Below are 19,068 nucleotides of genomic sequence, written 5' to 3' on the forward strand. Positions count from 1 at the left end.
AAAAAGAGCTTGCCCCCTCCTTACACTAGCCCACCCTCCCACCCAAAGAACAACTTCTGCTGCGCAGCTTGTTTTCTAGGCAGCAGCGCTATTGTGATGTCAGCGGGGGCATTGTGACAAGCCGCCAGTGTTCCATCTCTTCATGTTGTGCACAGTTCAAACGGAAAATACATCAACAGGCAGACTACAGAAAAGCTTACTATCAAAGGTTAGAGGGGGGCTTTCTCAGAGGGCTTTTTACAGTTTTTCTATTCCCAATTAGCCGTTTAAGTGTACTTATTGAAAGTAGTAATTCTTTCATAGGCCGCCCTTTCTTAGTATTTGACGTTCCTTATATTGCGGTATGAGGCTTTGCAGCAGGTTGCAAACATTCATCACCCATGACTGTCCCCAATTGAGCTCAGAAGCTCAATGTCTATCATGACCTCTCTTTTAGAATGTCCAAGAGCAAGCAAACTATTCCTCCAGGAGAGGGCGCCAACAGACTACTAAAGAGATCATCATTACTCAAAGAAAACCCCAAAAACCAATGCATGATAGGAATAAACAGGTAACTTTCTTTGGAGTGGAAGCGGAGAGATCGCACCAGATGCCAATTCTAGATCTTATCACACCTGTGGTCACTGCAGCAGCAGGTGAATCCACTTTGTCCAAAAGGGATCTATTCCATTCAATTGCAAATGATCTAGATAAGACAGAGAACTGCAGCACGGGACATAGCCGAGTTGGTCAGGTTGAGTGGTGATGAGTTTGCTATTTGGATGAATAAAGAAAGTCAAAAGTGTGAAAGATAAAAAACAAAAGGAGGAAGTGTGAAAAGTGAATGGGCCAAATTGAGGTGCATATGAAGACGTATGCTTTCTTCCAATTCATTAAATCGGGCTAATATGAATCAGGTGAATTGAGTTCTGCTTTTGGAAACTGGGTTAAGAAGGGGTGCACCGGTCCTGGAGGTACTGCAATACCAGGTCAATGCGTGGAGTGGACAGAGCAAGCTCTTTTTCCATCTCCCTGTTCTAAAAATCCATTTAATATATGGTCCCCAGATAGGGGACGTATCAGATATTAAACTGATAAGAACAGATACTACACTTGATCTTAGCCAAAAGGCCGAGAAGCGATAACCAGAATTGGTTTGGGCCTCGAGTGGCACCCTGGCCTATGCCGGAAACATCTTAGGGAGAGAGAGCGAGAGGGAGACAAACCCACGCCTACAGAAGACATTTTGTCACCCAAGCCAACCCTTGAAAAGGCTGCTTTGCAGAGCAAAAACAAGAAGAATGGTGCGTTTTGCAGCCGCCGCCCCCCACTGCAATGAATCTGAATAACTCCTCCTTTAGGGCGCAAGCAACTCCCCTCCCCCTTGCAGTCTTTCCAATTCACGATACAAAAAGACGGACAGGACAGGTTGCCTGACTTTCCGTCACTGCCACCCTTTGCCATCCTTACCCGTAGAAAGCCCTTTCATCATCCCCAAACCCTAATCTTTTCCCTTTCCTTCCCAGCCCCCAAACCCTGCCCTCTGTACCCTTCTCACCACCCGCATCCCTTCTCCTGTCATCCCCCTACCACCCGGGAAAAAAAGAGCTTGCCCCCTCCTTACACTAGCCCACCCTCCCACCCAAAGAACAACTTCTGCTGCGCAGCTTGTTTTCTAGGCAGCAGCGCTATTGTGATGTCAGCGGGGGCATTGTGACAAGCCGCCAGTGTTCCGTCTCTTCATGTTGTGCACAGTTCAAACGGAAAATACATCAACAGGCAGACTACAGAAAAGCTTACTATCAAAGGTTAGAGGGGGGCTTTCTCAGAGGGCTTTTTACAGTTTTTCTATTCCCAATTAGCCGTTTTGTGTACTTATTGAAAGTAGTAATTCTTTCATAGGCCGCCCTTTCTTAGTATTTGACGTTCCTTATATTGCGGTATGAGGCTTTGCAGCAGGTTGCAAACATTCATCACCCATGACTGTCCTCAATTGAGCTGAGAAGCTCAATGTCTATCATGACCTCTCTTCTAGAATGTCCAAGAGCAAGCAAACTATTCCTCCAGGAGAGGGCGCCAACAGACTACTAAAGAGATCATCATTACTCAAAGAAAACCCCAAAAACCAATGCATGATAGGAATAAACAGGTAACTTTCTTTGGAGTGGAAGCGGAGAGATCGCACCAGATGCCAATTCTAGATCTTATCACACCTGTGGTCACTGCAGCAGCAGGTGAATCCACTTTGTCCAAAAGGGATCTATTCCATTCAATTGCAAATGATCTAGATAAGACAGAGAACTGCAGCACGGGACATAGCCGAGTTGGTCAGGTTGAGTGGTGATGAGTTTGCTATTTGGATGAATAAAGAAAGTCAAAAGTGTGAAAGATAAAAAACAAAAGGAGGAAGTGTGAAAAGTGAATGGGCCAAATTGAGGTGCATATGAAGACGTATGCTTTCTTCCAATTCATTAAATCGGGCTAATATGAATCAGGTGAATTGAGTTCTGCTTTTGGAAACTGGGTTAAGAAGGGGTGCACCGGTCCTGGAGGTACTGCAATACCAGGTCAATGCGTGGAGTGGACAGAGCAAGCTCTTTTTCCATCTCCCTGTTCTAAAAATCCATTTAATATATGGTCCCCAGATAGGGGACGTATCAGATATTAAACTGATAAGAACAGATACTACACTTGATCTTAGCCAAAAGGCCGAGAAGCGATAACCAGAATTGGTTTGGGCCTCGAGTGGCACCCTGGCCTATGCCGGACACATCTTAGGGAGAGAGAGCGAGAGGGAGACAAACCCACGCCTACAGAAGACATTTTGTCACCCAAGCCAACCCTTGAAAAGGCTGCTTTGCAGAGCAAAAACAAGAAGAATGGTGCGTTTTGCAGCCGCCGCCCCCCACTGCAATGAATCTGAATAACTCCTCCTTTAGGGCGCAAGCAACTCCCCTCCCCCTTGCAGTCTTTCCAATTCACGATACAAAAAGACGGACAGGACAGGTTGCCTGACTTTCCGTCACTGCCACCCTTTGCCATCCTTACCCGTAGAAAGCCCTTTCATCATCCCCAAACCCTAATCTTTTCCCTTTCCTTCCCAGCCCCCAAACCCTGCCCTCTGTACCCTTCTCACCACCCGCATCCCTTCTCCTGTCATCCCCCTACCACCCGGGAAAAAAAGAGCTTGCCCCCTCCTTACACTAGCCCACCCTCCCACCCAAAGAACAACTTCTGCTGCGCAGCTTGTTTTCTAGGCAGCAGCGCTATTGTGATGTCAGCGGGGGCATTGTGACAAGCCGCCAGTGTTCCGTCTCTTCATGTTGTGCACAGTTCAAACGGAAAATACATCAACAGGCAGACTACAGAAAAGCTTACTATCAAAGGTTAGAGGGGGGCTTTCTCAGAGGGCTTTTTACAGTTTTTCTATTCCCAATTAGCCGTTTAAGTGTACTTATTGAAAGTAGTAATTCTTTCATAGGCCGCCCTTTCTTAGTATTTGACGTTCCTTATATTGCGGTATGAGGCTTTGCAGCAGGTTGCAAACATTCATCACCCATGACTGTCCCCAATTGAGCTCAGAAGCTCAATGTCTATCATGACCTCTCTTTTAGAATGTCCAAGAGCAAGCAAACTATTCCTCCAGGAGAGGGCGCCAACAGACTACTAAAGAGATCATCATTACTCAAAGAAAACCCCAAAAACCAATGCATGATAGGAATAAACAGGTAACTTTCTTTGGAGTGGAAGCGGAGAGATCGCACCAGATGCCAATTCTAGATCTTATCACACCTGTGGTCACTGCAGCAGCAGGTGAATCCACTTTGTCCAAAAGGGATCTATTCCATTCAATTGCAAATGATCTAGATAAGACAGAGAACTGCAGCACGGGACATAGCCGAGTTGGTCAGGTTGAGTGGTGATGAGTTTGCTATTTGGATGAATAAAGAAAGTCAAAAGTGTGAAAGATAAAAAACAAAAGGAGGAAGTGTGAAAAGTGAATGGGCCAAATTGAGGTGCATATGAAGACGTATGCTTTCTTCCAATTCATTAAATCGGGCTAATATGAATCAGGTGAATTGAGTTCTGCTTTTGGAAACTGGGTTAAGAAGGGGTGCACCGGTCCTGGAGGTACTGCAATACCAGGTCAATGCGTGGAGTGGACAGAGCAAGCTCTTTTTCCATCTCCCTGTTCTAAAAATCCATTTAATATATGGTCCCCAGATAGGGGACGTATCAGATATTAAACTGATAAGAACAGATACTACACTTGATCTTAGCCAAAAGGCCGAGAAGCGATAACCAGAATTGGTTTGGGCCTCGAGTGGCACCCTGGCCTATGCCGGACACATCTTAGGGAGAGAGAGCGAGAGGGAGACAAACCCACGCCTACAGAAGACATTTTGTCACCCAAGCCAACCCTTGAAAAGGCTGCTTTGCAGAGCAAAAACAAGAAGAATGGTGCGTTTTGCAGCCGCCGCCCCCCACTGCAATGAATCTGAATAACTCCTCCTTTAGGGCGCAAGCAACTCCCCTCCCCCTTGCAGTCTTTCCAATTCACGATACAAAAAGACGGACAGGACAGGTTGCCTGACTTTCCGTCACTGCCACCCTTTGCCATCCTTACCCGTAGAAAGCCCTTTCATCATCCCCAAACCCTAATCTTTTCCCTTTCCTTCCCAGCCCCCAAACCCTGCCCTCTGTACCCTTCTCACCACCCGCATCCCTTCTCCTGTCATCCCCCTACCACCCGGGAAAAAAAGAGCTTGCCCCCTCCTTACACTAGCCCACCCTCCCACCCAAAGAACAACTTCTGCTGCGCAGCTTGTTTTCTAGGCAGCAGCGCTATTGTGATGTCAGCGGGGGCATTGTGACAAGCCGCCAGTGTTCCGTCTCTTCATGTTGTGCACAGTTCAAACGGAAAATACATCAACAGGCAGACTACAGAAAAGCTTACTATCAAAGGTTAGAGGGGGGCTTTCTCAGAGGGCTTTTTACAGTTTTTCTATTCCCAATTAGCCGTTTAAGTGTACTTATTGAAAGTAGTAATTCTTTCATAGGCCGCCCTTTCTTAGTATTTGACGTTCCTTATATTGCGGTATGAGGCTTTGCAGCAGGTTGCAAACATTCATCACCCATGACTGTCCCCAATTGAGCTCAGAAGCTCAATGTCTATCATGACCTCTCTTTTAGAATGTCCAAGAGCAAGCAAACTATTCCTCCAGGAGAGGGCGCCAACAGACTACTAAAGAGATCATCATTACTCAAAGAAAACCCCAAAAACCAATGCATGATAGGAATAAACAGGTAACTTTCTTTGGAGTGGAAGCGGAGAGATCGCACCAGATGCCAATTCTAGATCTTATCACACCTGTGGTCACTGCAGCAGCAGGTGAATCCACTTTGTCCAAAAGGGATCTATTCCATTCAATTGCAAATGATCTAGATAAGACAGAGAACTGCAGCACGGGACATAGCCGAGTTGGTCAGGTTGAGTGGTGATGAGTTTGCTATTTGGATGAATAAAGAAAGTCAAAAGTGTGAAAGATAAAAAACAAAAGGAGGAAGTGTGAAAAGTGAATGGGCCAAATTGAGGTGCATATGAAGACGTATGCTTTCTTCCAATTCATTAAATCGGGCTAATATGAATCAGGTGAATTGAGTTCTGCTTTTGGAAACTGGGTTAAGAAGGGGTGCACCGGTCCTGGAGGTACTGCAATACCAGGTCAATGCGTGGAGTGGACAGAGCAAGCTCTTTTTCCATCTCCCTGTTCTAAAAATCCATTTAATATATGGTCCCCAGATAGGGGACGTATCAGATATTAAACTGATAAGAACAGATTTTGATTTAATGAAGCTTTCCAAAGCACCACAAAAAATGCATGACCGAAGTCACACCAAAAACAGTGCAAAGGCTAGGATTCGTGTGGACCCCACCGTGAGGAGAGGGTCCCCAAAAATCAACCCCGTCCCTCCGAGCCAGAAGGCCACAGCAAGGGTCAGGGATCTTCGGTGCTCCCCCAAGCCGAAGCCTGGTTGAGCCTTGTCGTTGCTCCCAGCGTCCACCCAGGCATCTTACCCAAGTGGAGTAGAGAGCTACTAGTTGTTGGTTTCGCAGCCGAAACTGCCCGGACCGTCAACCGGTGTTGGTTTCTCAGCCCAAGGCTAACCGGACCTCCAACCGGGTGTTGGTTTCTCAGCCGAAGCTGACCCAGACCTCCAACCGGGTGTTGGTTTCTCAGCCGAAGCTGACCCAGACCTCCAACCGGGTGTTAGTTTCTCAGCCCAAAGCTGACCAGACCTCCGACCGGGATTGTAAAAATTTCCCTTCCTAGCCAGAAGGCCGGGATAGGGTAATATGCTCAAAAAGTATGAAAAGGCAAGGTACGGTGTGCTACAGAGCCCAAGGCTTGCCGGGGTCCCAAGCCAGCAAGCTCAGACTCACTCCAGGGTCGTCAGTCCTGGGGCACGTTGTACCATAGCCCCCCACCCTTACTCAGTCTAATAGCCTCGATCCTGGTAGGGCCATGTTTTCCTCTAGATGAATATACTATCCACCCAGAGTACTAGCAAGCGCAACCTTCCAGTGTGCATTGTATCATTGTACTAAGGTGGCCTGGAGCTTAAACCACCTCTTCGAACAACACTACACTTGATCTTAGCCAAAAGGCCGAGAAGCGATAACCAGAATTGGTTTGGGCCTCGAGTGGCACCCTGGCCTATGCCGGACACATCTTAGGGAGAGAGAGCGAGAGGGAGACAAACCCACGCCTACAGAAGACATTTTGTCACCCAAGCCAACCCTTGAAAAGGCTGCTTTGCAGAGCAAAAACAAGAAGAATGGTGCGTTTTGCAGCCGCCGCCCCCCACTGCAATGAATCTGAATAACTCCTCCTTTAGGGCGCAAGCAACTCCCCTCCCCCTTGCAGTCTTTCCAATTCACGATACAAAAAGACGGACAGGACAGGTTGCCTGACTTTCCGTCACTGCCACCCTTTGCCATCCTTACCCGTAGAAAGCCCTTTCATCATCCCCAAACCCTAATCTTTTCCCTTTCCTTCCCAGCCCCCAAACCCTGCCCTCTGTACCCTTCTCACCACCCGCATCCCTTCTCCTGTCATCCCCCTACCACCCGGGAAAAAAAGAGCTTGCCCCCTCCTTACACTAGCCCACCCTCCCACCCAAAGAACAACTTCTGCTGCGCAGCTTGTTTTCTAGGCAGCAGCGCTATTGTGATGTCAGCGGGGGCATTGTGACAAGCCGCCAGTGTTCCGTCTCTTCATGTTGTGCACAGTTCAAACGGAAAATACATCAACAGGCAGACTACAGAAAAGCTTACTATCAAAGGTTAGAGGGGGGCTTTCTCAGAGGGCTTTTTACAGTTTTTCTATTCCCAATTAGCCGTTTAAGTGTACTTATTGAAAGTAGTAATTCTTTCATAGGCCGCCCTTTCTTAGTATTTGACGTTCCTTATATTGCGGTATGAGGCTTTGCAGCAGGTTGCAAACATTCATCACCCATGACTGTCCCCAATTGAGCTCAGAAGCTCAATGTCTATCATGACCTCTCTTTTAGAATGTCCAAGAGCAAGCAAACTATTCCTCCAGGAGAGGGCGCCAACAGACTACTAAAGAGATCATCATTACTCAAAGAAAACCCCAAAAACCAATGCATGATAGGAATAAACAGGTAACTTTCTTTGGAGTGGAAGCGGAGAGATCGCACCAGATGCCAATTCTAGATCTTATCACACCTGTGGTCACTGCAGCAGCAGGTGAATCCACTTTGTCCAAAAGGGATCTATTCCATTCAATTGCAAATGATCTAGATAAGACAGAGAACTGCAGCACGGGGACATAGCCGAGTTGGTCAGGTTGAGTGGTGATGAGTTTGCTATTTGGATGAATAAAGAAAGTCAAAAGTGTGAAAGATAAAAAACAAAAGGAGGAAGTGTGAAAAGTGAATGGGCCAAATTGAGGTGCATATGAAGACGTATGCTTTCTTCCAATTCATTAAATCGGGCTAATATGAATCAGGTGAATTGAGTTCTGCTTTTGGAAACTGGGTTAAGAAGGGGTGCACCGGTCCTGGAGGTACTGCAATACCAGGTCAATGCGTGGAGTGGACAGAGCAAGCTCTTTTTCCATCTCCCTGTTCTAAAAATCCATTTAATATATGGTCCCCAGATAGGGGACGTATCAGATATTAAACTGATAAGAACAGATCCTACACTTGATCTTAGCCAAAAGGCCGAGAAGCGATAACCAGAATTGGTTTGGGTCTCGAGTGGCACCCTGGCCTATGCCGGACACATCTTAGGGAGAGAGAGCGAGAGGGAGACAAACCCACGCCTACAGAAGACATTTTGTCACCCAAGCCAACCCTTGAAAAGGCTGCTTTGCAGAGCAAAAACAAGAAGAATGGTGCGTTTTGCAGCCGCCGCCCCCCACTGCAATGAATCTGAATAACTCCTCCTTTAGGGCGCAAGCAACTCCCCTCCCCCTTGCAGTCTTTCCAATTCACGATACAAAAAGACGGACAGGACAGGTTGCCTGACTTTCCGTCACTGCCACCCTTTGCCATCCTTACCCGTAGAAAGCCCTTTCATCATCCCCAAACCCTAATCTTTTCCCTTTCCTTCCCAGCCCCCAAACCCTGCCCTCTGTACCCTTCTCACCACCCGCATCCCTTCTCCTGTCATCCCCCTACCACCCGGGAAAAAAAGAGCTTGCCCCCTCCTTACACTAGCCCACCCTCCCACCCAAAGAACAACTTCTGCTGCGCAGCTTGTTTTCTAGGCAGCAGCGCTATTGTGATGTCAGCGGGGGCATTGTGACAAGCCGCCAGTGTTCCGTCTCTTCATGTTGTGCACAGTTCAAACGGAAAATACATCAACAGGCAGACTACAGAAAAGCTTACTATCAAAGGTTAGAGGGGGGCTTTCTCAGAGGGCTTTTTACAGTTTTTCTATTCCCAATTAGCCGTTTAAGTGTACTTATTGAAAGTAGTAATTCTTTCATAGGCCGCCCTTTCTTAGTATTTGACGTTCCTTATATTGCGGTATGAGGCTTTGCAGCAGGTTGCAAACATTCATCACCCATGACTGTCCCCAATTGAGCTCAGAAGCTCAATGTCTATCATGACCTCTCTTTTAGAATGTCCAAGAGCAAGCAAACTATTCCTCCAGGAGAGGGCGCCAACAGACTACTAAAGAGATCATCATTACTCAAAGAAAACCCCAAAAACCAATGCATGATAGGAATAAACAGGTAACTTTCTTTGGAGTGGAAGCGGAGAGATCGCACCAGATGCCAATTCTAGATCTTATCACACCTGTGGTCACTGCAGCAGCAGGTGAATCCACTTTGTCCAAAAGGGATCTATTCCATTCAATTGCAAATGATCTAGATAAGACAGAGAACTGCAGCACGGGACATAGCCGAGTTGGTCAGGTTGAGTGGTGATGAGTTTGCTATTTGGATGAATAAAGAAAGTCAAAAGTGTGAAAGATAAAAAACAAAAGGAGGAAGTGTGAAAAGTGAATGGGCCAAATTGAGGTGCATATGAAGACGTATGCTTTCTTCCAATTCATTAAATCGGGCTAATATGAATCAGGTGAATTGAGTTCTGCTTTTGGAAACTGGGTTAAGAAGGGGTGCACCGGTCCTGGAGGTACTGCAATACCAGGTCAATGCGTGGAGTGGACAGAGCAAGCTCTTTTTCCATCTCCCTGTTCTAAAAATCCATTTAATATATGGTCCCCAGATAGGGGACGTATCAGATATTAAACTGATAAGAACAGATACTACACTTGATCTTAGCCAAAAGGCCGAGAAGCGATAACCAGAATTGGTTTGGGCCTCGAGTGGCACCCTGGCCTATGCCGGACACATCTTAGGGAGAGAGAGCGAGAGGGAGACAAACCCACGCCTACAGAAGACATTTTGTCACCCAAGCCAACCCTTGAAAAGGCTGCTTTGCAGAGCAAAAACAAGAAGAATGGTGCGTTTTGCAGCCGCCGCCCCCCACTGCAATGAATCTGAATAACTCCTCCTTTAGGGCGCAAGCAACTCCCCTCCCCCTTGCAGTCTTTCCAATTCACGATACAAAAAGACGGACAGGACAGGTTGCCTGACTTTCCGTCACTGCCACCCTTTGCCATCCTTACCCGTAGAAAGCCCTTTCATCATCCCCAAACCCTAATCTTTTCCCTTTCCTTCCCAGCCCCCAAACCCTGCCCTCTGTACCCTTCTCACCACCTGCATCCCTTCTCCTGTCATCCCCCTACCACCCGGGAAAAAAAGAGCTTGCCCCCTCCTTACACTAGCCCACCCTCCCACCCAAAGAACAACTTCTGCTGCGCAGCTTGTTTTCTAGGCAGCAGCGCTATTGTGATGTCAGCGGGGGCATTGTGACAAGCCGCCAGTGTTCCGTCTCTTCATGTTGTGCACAGTTCAAACGGAAAATACATCAACAGGCAGACTACAGAAAAGCTTACTATCAAAGGTTAGAGGGGGGCTTTCTCAGAGGGCTTTTTACAGTTTTTCTATTCCCAATTAGCCGTTTAAGTGTACTTATTGAAAGTAGTAATTCTTTCATAGGCCGCCCTTTCTTAGTATTTGACGTTCCTTATATTGCGGTATGAGGCTTTGCAGCAGGTTGCAAACATTCATCACCCATGACTGTCCCCAATTGAGCTCAGAAGCTCAATGTCTATCATGACCTCTCTTTTAGAATGTCCAAGAGCAAGCAAACTATTCCTCCAGGAGAGGGCGCCAACAGACTACTAAAGAGATCATCATTACTCAAAGAAAACCCCAAAAACCAATGCATGATAGGAATAAACAGGTAACTTTCTTTGGAGTGGAAGCGGAGAGATCGCACCAGATGCCAATTCTAGATCTTATCACACCTGTGGTCACTGCAGCAGCAGGTGAATCCACTTTGTCCAAAAGGGATCTATTCCATTCAATTGCAAATGATCTAGATAAGACAGAGAACTGCAGCACGGGACATAGCCGAGTTGGTCAGGTTGAGTGGTGATGAGTTTGCTATTTGGATGAATAAAGAAAGTCAAAAGTGTGAAAGATAAAAAACAAAAGGAGGAAGTGTGAAAAGTGAATGGGCCAAATTGAGGTGCATATGAAGACGTATGCTTTCTTCCAATTCATTAAATCGGGCTAATATGAATCAGGTGAATTGAGTTCTGCTTTTGGAAACTGGGTTAAGAAGGGGTGCACCGGTCCTGGAGGTACTGCAATACCAGGTCAATGCGTGGAGTGGACAGAGCAAGCTCTTTTTCCATCTCCCTGTTCTAAAAATCCATTTAATATATGGTCCCCAGATAGGGGACGTATCAGATATTAAACTGATAAGAACAGATACTACACTTGATCTTAGCCAAAAGGCCGAGAAGCGATAACCAGAATTGGTTTGGGCCTCGAGTGGCACCCTGGCCTATGCCGGACACATCTTAGGGAGAGAGAGCGAGAGGGAGACAAACCCACGCCTACAGAAGACATTTTGTCACCCAAGCCAACCCTTGAAAAGGCTGCTTTGCAGAGCAAAAACAAGAAGAATGGTACGTTTTGCAGCCGCCGCCCCCCACTGCAATGAATCTGAATAACTCCTCCTTTAGGGCGCAAGCAACTCCCCTCCCCCTTGCAGTCTTTCCAATTCACGATACAAAAAGACGGACAGGACAGGTTGCCTGACTTTCCGTCACTGCCACCCTTTGCCATCCTTACCCGTAGAAAGCCCTTTCATCATCCCCAAACCCTAATCTTTTCCCTTTCCTTCCCAGCCCCCAAACCCTGCCCTCTGTACCCTTCTCACCACCCGCATCCCTTCTCCTGTCATCCCCCTACCACCCGGGAAAAAAAGAGCTTGCCCCCTCCTTACACTAGCCCACCCTCCCACCCAAAGAACAACTTCTGCTGCGCAGCTTGTTTTCTAGGCAGCAGCGCTATTGTGATGTCAGCGGGGGCATTGTGACAAGCCGCCAGTGTTCCGTCTCTTCATGTTGTGCACAGTTCAAACGGAAAATACATCAACAGGCAGACTACAGAAAAGCTTACTATCAAAGGTTAGAGGGGGGCTTTCTCAGAGGGCTTTTTACAGTTTTTCTATTCCCAATTAGCCGTTTAAGTGTACTTATTGAAAGTAGTAATTCTTTCATAGGCCGCCCTTTCTTAGTATTTGACGTTCCTTATATTGCGGTATGAGGCTTTACAGCAGGTTGCAAACATTCATCACCCATGACTGTCCCCAATTGAGCTCAGAAGCTCAATGTCTATCATGACCTCTCTTTTAGAATGTCCAAGAGCAAGCAAACTATTCCTCCAGGAGAGGGCGCCAACAGACTACTTAAGAGATCATCATTACTCAAAGAAAACCCCAAAAACCAATGCATGATAGGAATAAACAGGTAACTTTCTTTGGAGTGGAAGCGGAGAGATCGCACCAGATGCCAATTCTAGATCTTATCACACCTGTGGTCACTGCAGCAGCAGGTGAATCCACTTTGTCCAAAAGGGATCTATTCCATTCAATTGCAAATGATCTAGATAAGACAGAGAACTGCAGCACGGGACATAGCCGAGTTGGTCAGGTTGAGTGGTGATGAGTTTGCTATTTGGATGAATAAAGAAAGTCAAAAGTGTGAAAGATAAAAAACAAAAGGAGGAAGTGTGAAAAGTGAATGGGCCAAATTGAGGTGCATATGAAGACGTATGCTTTCTTCCAATTCATTAAATCGGGCTAATATGAATCAGGTGAATTGAGTTCTGCTTTTGGAAACTGGGTTAAGAAGGGGTGCACCGGTCCTGGAGGTACTGCAATACCAGGTCAATGCGTGGAGTGGACAGAGCAAGCTCTTTTTCCATCTCCCTGTTCTAAAAATCCATTTAATATATGGTCCCCAGATAGGGGACGTATCAGATATTAAACTGATAAGAACAGATACTACACTTGATCTTAGCCAAAAGGCCGAGAAGCGATAACCAGAATTGGTTTGGGCCTCGAGTGGCACCCTGGCCTATGCCGGACACATCTTAGGGAGAGAGAGCGAGAGGGAGACAAACCCACGCCTACAGAAGACATTTTGTCACCCAAGCCAACCCTTGAAAAGGCTGCTTTGCAGAGCAAAAACAAGAAGAATGGTGCGTTTTGCAGCCGCCGCCCCCCACTGCAATGAATCTGAATAACTCCTCCTTTAGGGCGCAAGCAACTCCCCTCCCCCTTGCAGTCTTTCCAATTCACGATACAAAAAGACGGACAGGACAGGTTGCCTGACTTTCCGTCACTGCCACCCTTTGCCATCCTTACCCGTAGAAAGCCCTTTCATCATCCCCAAACCCTAATCTTTTCCCTTTCCTTCCCAGCCCCCAAACCCTGCCCTCTGTACCCTTCTCACCACCCGCATCCCTTCTCCTGTCATCCCCCTACCACCCGGGAAAAAAAGAGCTTGCCCCCTCCTTACACTAGCCCACCCTCCCACCCAAAGAACAACTTCTGCTGCGCAGCTTGTTTTCTAGGCAGCAGCGCTATTGTGATGTCAGCGGGGGCATTGTGACAAGCCGCCAGTGTTCCGTCTCTTCATGTTGTGCACAGTTCAAACGGAAAATACATCAACAGGCAGACTACAGAAAAGCTTACTATCAAAGGTTAGAGGGGGGCTTTCTCAGAGGGCTTTTTACAGTTTTTCTATTCCCAATTAGCCGTTTAAGTGTACTTATTGAAAGTAGTAATTCTTTCATAGGCCGCCCTTTCTTAGTATTTGACGTTCCTTATATTGCGGTATGAGGCTTTGCAGCAGGTTGCAAACATTCATCACCCATGACTGTCCCCAATTGAGCTCAGAAGCTCAATGTCTATCATGACCTCTCTTTTAGAATGTCCAAGAGCAAGCAAACTATTCCTCCAGGAGAGGGCGCCAACAGACTACTAAAGAGATCATCATTACTCAAAGAAAACCCCAAAAACCAATGCATGATAGGAATAAACAGGTAACTTTCTTTGGAGTGGAAGCGGAGAGATCGCACCAGATGCCAATTCTAGATCTTATCACACCTGTGGTCACTGCAGCAGCAGGTGAATCCACTTTGTCCAAAAGGGATCTATTCCATTCAATTGCAAATGATCTAGATAAGACAGAGAACTGCAGCACGGGACATAGCCGAGTTGGTCAGGTTGAGTGGTGATGAGTTTGCTATTTGGATGAATAAAGAAAGTCAAAAGTGTGAAAGATAAAAAACAAAAGGAGGAAGTGTGAAAAGTGAATGGGCCAAATTGAGGTGCATATGAAGACGTATGCTTTCTTCCAATTCATTAAATCGGGCTAATATGAATCAGGTGAATTGAGTTCTGCTTTTGGAAACTGGGTTAAGAAGGGGTGCACCGGTCCTGGAGGTACTGCAATACCAGGTCAATGCGTGGAGTGGACAGAGCAAGCTCTTTTTCCATCTCCCTGTTCTAAAAATCCATTTAATATATGGTCCCCAGATAGGGGACGTATCAGATATTAAACTGATAAGAACAGATACTACACTTGATCTTAGCCAAAAGGCCGAGAAGCGATAACCAGAATTGGTTTGGGCCTCGAGTGGCACCCTGGCCTATGCCGGACACATCTTAGGGAGAGAGAGCGAGAGGGAGACAAACCCACGCCTACAGAAGACATTTTGTCACCCAAGCCAACCCTTGAAAAGGCTGCTTTGCAGAGCAAAAACAAGAAGAATGATGCGTTTTGCAGCCGCCGCCCCCCACTGCAATGAATCTGAATAACTCCTCCTTTAGGGCGCAAGCAACTCCCCTCCCCCTTGCAGTCTTTCCAATTCACGATACAAAAAGACGGACAGGACAGGTTGCCTGACTTTCCGTCACTGCCACCCTTTGCCATCCTTACCCGTAGAAAGCCCTTTCATCATCCCCAAACCCTAATCTTTTCCCTTTCCTTCCCAGCCCCCAAACCCTGCCCTCTGTACCCTTCTCACCACCCGCATCCCTTCTCCTGTCATCCCCCTACCACCCGGGAAAAAAAGAGCTTGCCCCCTCCTTACACTAGCCCACCCTCCCACCCAAAGAACAACTTCTGCTGCGCAGCTTGTTTTCTAGGCAGCAGCGCTATTGTGATGTCAGCGGGGGCATTGTGACAAGCCGCCAGTGTTCCGTCTCTTCATGTTGTGCACAGTTCAAACGGAAAATACATCAACAGGCAGACTACAGAAAAGCTTACTATCAAAGGTTAGAGGGGGGCTTTCTCAGAGGGCTTTTTACAGTTTTTCTATTCCCAATTAGCCGTTTAAGTGTACTTATTGAAAGTAGTAATTCTTTCATAGGCCGCCCTTTCTTAGTATTTGACGTTCCTTATATTGCGGTATGAGGCTTTGCAGCAGGTTGCAAACATTCATCACCCATGACTGTCCCCAATTGAGCTCAGAAGCTCAATGTCTATCATGACCTCTCTTTTAGAATGTCCAAGAGCAAGCAAACTATTCCTCCAGGAGAGGGCGCCAACAGACTACTAAAGAGATCATCATTACTCAAAGAAAACCCCAAAAACCAATGCATGATAGGAATAAACAGGTAACTTTCTTTGGAGTGGAAGCGGAGAGATCGCACCAGATGCCAATTCTAGATCTTATCACACCTGTGGTCACTGCAGCAGCAGGTGAATCCACTTTGTCCAAAAGGGATCTATTCCATTCAATTGCAAATGATCTAGATAAGACAGAGAACTGCAGCACGGGACATAGCCGAGTTGGTCAGGTTGAGTGGTGATGAGTTTGCTATTTGGATGAATAAAGAAAGTCAAAAGTGTGAAAGATAAAAAACAAAAGGAGGAAGTGTGAAAAGTGAATGGGCCAAATTGAGGTGCATATGAAGACGTATGCTTTCTTCCAATTCATTAAATCGGGCTAATATGAATCAGGTGAATTGAGTTCTGCTTTTGGAAACTGGGTTAAGAAGGGGTGCACCGGTCCTGGAGGTACTGCAATACCAGGTCAATGCGTGGAGTGGACAGAGCAAGCTCTTTTTCCATCTCCCTGTTCTAAAAATCCATTTAATATATGGTCCCCAGATAGGGGACGTATCAGATATTAAACTGATAAGAACAGATTTTGATTTAATGAAGCTTTTCAAAGCACCACAAAAAATGCATGACCGAAGTCACACCAAAAACAGTGCAAAGGCTAGGATTCGTGTGGACCCCACCGTGAGGAGAGGGTCCCCAAAAATCAACCCCATCCCTCCGAGCCAGAAGGCCACAGCAAGGGTCAGGGATCTTCGGTGCTCCCCCAAGCCGAAGCCTGGTTGAGCCTTGTCGTTGCTCCCAGCGTCCACCCAGGCATCTTACCCAAGTGGAGTAGAGAGCTACTAGTTGTTGGTTTCGCAGCCGAAACTGCCCGGACCGTCAACCGGTGTTGGTTTCTCAGCCCAAGGCTAACCGGACCTCCAACCGGGTGTTGGTTTCTCAGCCGAAGCTGACCCAGACCTCCAACCGGGTGTTGGTTTCTCAGCCGAAGCTGACCCGGACCTCCAACCGGGTGTTAGTTTCTCAGCCCAAAGCTGACCAGACCTCCGACCGGGATTATAAAAATTTCCCTTCCTAGCCAGAAGGCCGGGATAGGGTAATATGCTCAAAAAGTATGAAAAGGCAAGGTACGGTGTGCTACAGAGCCCAAGGCTTGCCGGGGTCCCAAGCCAGCAAGCTCAGACTCACTCCAGGGTCGTCAGTCCTGGGGCACGTTGTACCATAGCCCCCCACCCTTACTCAGTCTAATAGCCTTGATCCTGGTAGGGCCATGTTTTCCTCTAGATGAATATACTATTCACCCAGAGTACTAGCAAGCGCAACCTTCCAGTGTGCATTGTATCATTGTACTAAGGTGGCCTGGAGCTTAAACCACCTCTTCGAACAACACTACACATGATCTTAGCCAAAAGGCCGAGAAGCGATAACCAGAATTGGTTTGGGCCTCGAGTGGCACCCTGGCCTATGCCGGACACATCTTAGGGAGAGAGAGCGAGAGGGAGACAAACCCACGCCTACAGAAGACATTTTGTCACCCAAGCCAACCCTTGAAAAGGCTGCTTTGCAGAGCAAAAACAAGAAGAATGGTGCGTTTTGCAGCCGCCGCCCCCCACTGCAATGAATCTGAATAACTCCTCCTTTAGGGCGCAAGCAACTCCCCTCCCCCTTGCAGTCTTTCCAATTCACGATACAAAAAGACGGACAGGACAGGTTGCCTGACTTTCCGTCACTGCCACCCTTTGCCATCCTTACCCGTAGAAAGCCCTTTCATCATCCCCAAACCCTAATCTTTTCCCTTTCCTTCCCAGCCCCCAAACCCTGCCCTCTGTACCCTTCTCACCACCCGCATCCCTTCTCCTGTCATCCCCCTACCACCCGGGAAAAAAAGAGCTTGCCCCCTCCTTACACTAGCCCACCCTCCCACCCAAAGAACAACTTCTGCTGCGCAGCTTGTTTTCTAGGCAGCAGCGCTATTGTGATGTCAGCGGGGGCATTGTGACAAGCCGCCAGTGTTCCGTCTCTTCATGTTGTACACAGTTCAAACGGAAAATACATCAACAGGCAGACTACAGAAAAGCTTACTATCAAAGGTTAGAGGGGGGCTTTCTCAGAGGGCTTTTTACAGTTTTTCTATTCCCAATTAGCCGTTTAAGTGTACTTATTGAAAGTAGTAATTCTTTCATAGGCCGCCCTTTCTTAGTATTTGACGTTCCTTATATTGCGGTATGAGGCTTTGCAGCAGGTTGCAAACATTCATCACCCATGACTGTCCCCAATTGAGCTCAGAAGCTCAATGTCTATCATGACCTCTCTTTTAGAATGTCCAAGAGCAAGCAAACTATTCCTCCAGGAGAGGGCGCCAACAGACTACTAAAGAGATCATCATTACTCAAAGAAAACCCCAAAAACCAATGCATGATAGGAATAAACAGGTAACTTTCTTTGGAGTGGAAGCGGAGAGATCGCACCAGATGCCAATTCTAGATCTTATCACACCTGTGGTCACTGCAGCAGCAGGTGAATCCACTTTGTCCAAAAGGGATCTATTCCATTCAATTGCAAATGATCTAGATAAGACAGAGAACTGCAGCACGGGACATAGCCGAGTTGGTCAGGTTGAGTGGTGATGAGTTTGCTATTTGGATGAATAAAGAAAGTCAAAAGTGTGAAAGATAAAAAACAAAAGGAGGAAGTGTGAAAAGTGAATGGGCCAAATTGAGGTGCATATGAAGACGTATGCTTTCTTCCAATTCATTAAATCGGGCTAATATGAATCAGGTGAATTGAGTTCTGCTTTTGGAAACTGGGTTAAGAAGGGGTGCACCGGTCCTGGAGGTACTGCAATACCAGGTCAATGCGTGGAGTGGACAGAGCAAGCTCTTTTTCCATCTCCCTGTTCTAAAAATCCATTTAATATATGGTCCCCAGATAGGGGACGTATCAGATATTAAACTGATAAGAACAGATACTACACTTGATCTTAGCCAAAAGGCCGAGAAGCGATAACCAGAATTGGTTTGGGCCTCGAGTGGCACCCTGGCCTATGCCGGACACATCTTAGGGAGAGAGAGCGAGAGGGAGACAAACCCACGCCTACAGAAGACATTTTGTCACCCAAGCCAACCCTTGAAAAGGCTGCTTTGCAGAGCAAAAACAAGAAGAATGGTGCGTTTTGCAGCCGCCGCCCCCCACTGCAATGAATCTGAATAACTCCTCCTTTAGGGCGCAAGCAACTCCCCTCCCCCTTGCAGTCTTTCCAATTCACGATACAAAAAGACGGACAGGACAGGTTGCCTGACTTTCCGTCACTGCCACCCTTTGCCATCCTTACCCGTAGAAAGCCCTTTCATCATCCCCAAACCCTAATCTTTTCCCTTTCCTTCCCAGCCCCCAAACCCTGCCCTCTGTACCCTTCTCACCACCCGCATCCCTTCTCCTGTCATCCCCCTACCACCCGGGAAAAAAAGAGCTTGCCCCCTCCTTACACTAGCCCACCCTCCCACCCAAAGAACAACTTCTGCTGCGCAGCTTGTTTTCTAGGCAGCAGCGCTATT

The 19,068-nt window shown here is 47.1% G+C and overlaps 11 non-coding genes across 11 annotated transcripts; all 11 read right to left on the reverse strand.

The window, feature by feature from the left end:
* Positions 1–931: 931 nt before the first annotated feature.
* Positions 932–1,122, reverse strand: LOC142259597 (U2 spliceosomal RNA). Its single transcript, XR_012728057.1, has one exon. It is a non-coding gene; the product is annotated as a U2 spliceosomal RNA (small nuclear RNA).
* A 1,387-nt stretch (positions 1,123–2,509) lies between these two features.
* LOC142259609 (U2 spliceosomal RNA) lies at positions 2,510–2,700 on the reverse strand. The gene has a single exon (XR_012728067.1). It is a non-coding gene; the product is annotated as a U2 spliceosomal RNA (small nuclear RNA).
* A 1,388-nt stretch (positions 2,701–4,088) lies between these two features.
* On the reverse strand, positions 4,089–4,279 carry LOC142259623 (U2 spliceosomal RNA). Its single transcript, XR_012728078.1, has one exon. It is a non-coding gene; the product is annotated as a U2 spliceosomal RNA (small nuclear RNA).
* A 1,388-nt stretch (positions 4,280–5,667) lies between these two features.
* Positions 5,668–5,863, reverse strand: LOC142259593 (U2 spliceosomal RNA). The gene has a single exon (XR_012728053.1). It is a non-coding gene; the product is annotated as a U2 spliceosomal RNA (small nuclear RNA).
* Positions 5,864–8,050: 2,187 nt separating this feature from the next.
* Positions 8,051–8,241, reverse strand: LOC142259526 (U2 spliceosomal RNA). Its single transcript, XR_012728009.1, has one exon. It is a non-coding gene; the product is annotated as a U2 spliceosomal RNA (small nuclear RNA).
* Positions 8,242–9,629: 1,388 nt separating this feature from the next.
* Positions 9,630–9,820, reverse strand: LOC142259635 (U2 spliceosomal RNA). Its single transcript, XR_012728088.1, has one exon. It is a non-coding gene; the product is annotated as a U2 spliceosomal RNA (small nuclear RNA).
* A 1,388-nt stretch (positions 9,821–11,208) lies between these two features.
* On the reverse strand, positions 11,209–11,399 carry LOC142259647 (U2 spliceosomal RNA). Its single transcript, XR_012728099.1, has one exon. It is a non-coding gene; the product is annotated as a U2 spliceosomal RNA (small nuclear RNA).
* Positions 11,400–12,787: 1,388 nt separating this feature from the next.
* Positions 12,788–12,978, reverse strand: LOC142259659 (U2 spliceosomal RNA). Its single transcript, XR_012728110.1, has one exon. It is a non-coding gene; the product is annotated as a U2 spliceosomal RNA (small nuclear RNA).
* Positions 12,979–14,366: 1,388 nt separating this feature from the next.
* Positions 14,367–14,557, reverse strand: LOC142259671 (U2 spliceosomal RNA). Its single transcript, XR_012728113.1, has one exon. It is a non-coding gene; the product is annotated as a U2 spliceosomal RNA (small nuclear RNA).
* A 1,388-nt stretch (positions 14,558–15,945) lies between these two features.
* Positions 15,946–16,137, reverse strand: LOC142259583 (U2 spliceosomal RNA). Its single transcript, XR_012728044.1, has one exon. It is a non-coding gene; the product is annotated as a U2 spliceosomal RNA (small nuclear RNA).
* A 2,190-nt stretch (positions 16,138–18,327) lies between these two features.
* On the reverse strand, positions 18,328–18,518 carry LOC142259683 (U2 spliceosomal RNA). Its single transcript, XR_012728114.1, has one exon. It is a non-coding gene; the product is annotated as a U2 spliceosomal RNA (small nuclear RNA).
* Between the last annotated feature and the right edge of the window lie 550 nt (positions 18,519–19,068).

This window comes from Anomaloglossus baeobatrachus, assembly GCF_048569485.1.
Source record: "Anomaloglossus baeobatrachus isolate aAnoBae1 chromosome 9 unlocalized genomic scaffold, aAnoBae1.hap1 SUPER_9_unloc_2, whole genome shotgun sequence".
Lineage (NCBI taxonomy): Eukaryota > Metazoa > Chordata > Amphibia > Anura > Aromobatidae > Anomaloglossus > Anomaloglossus baeobatrachus.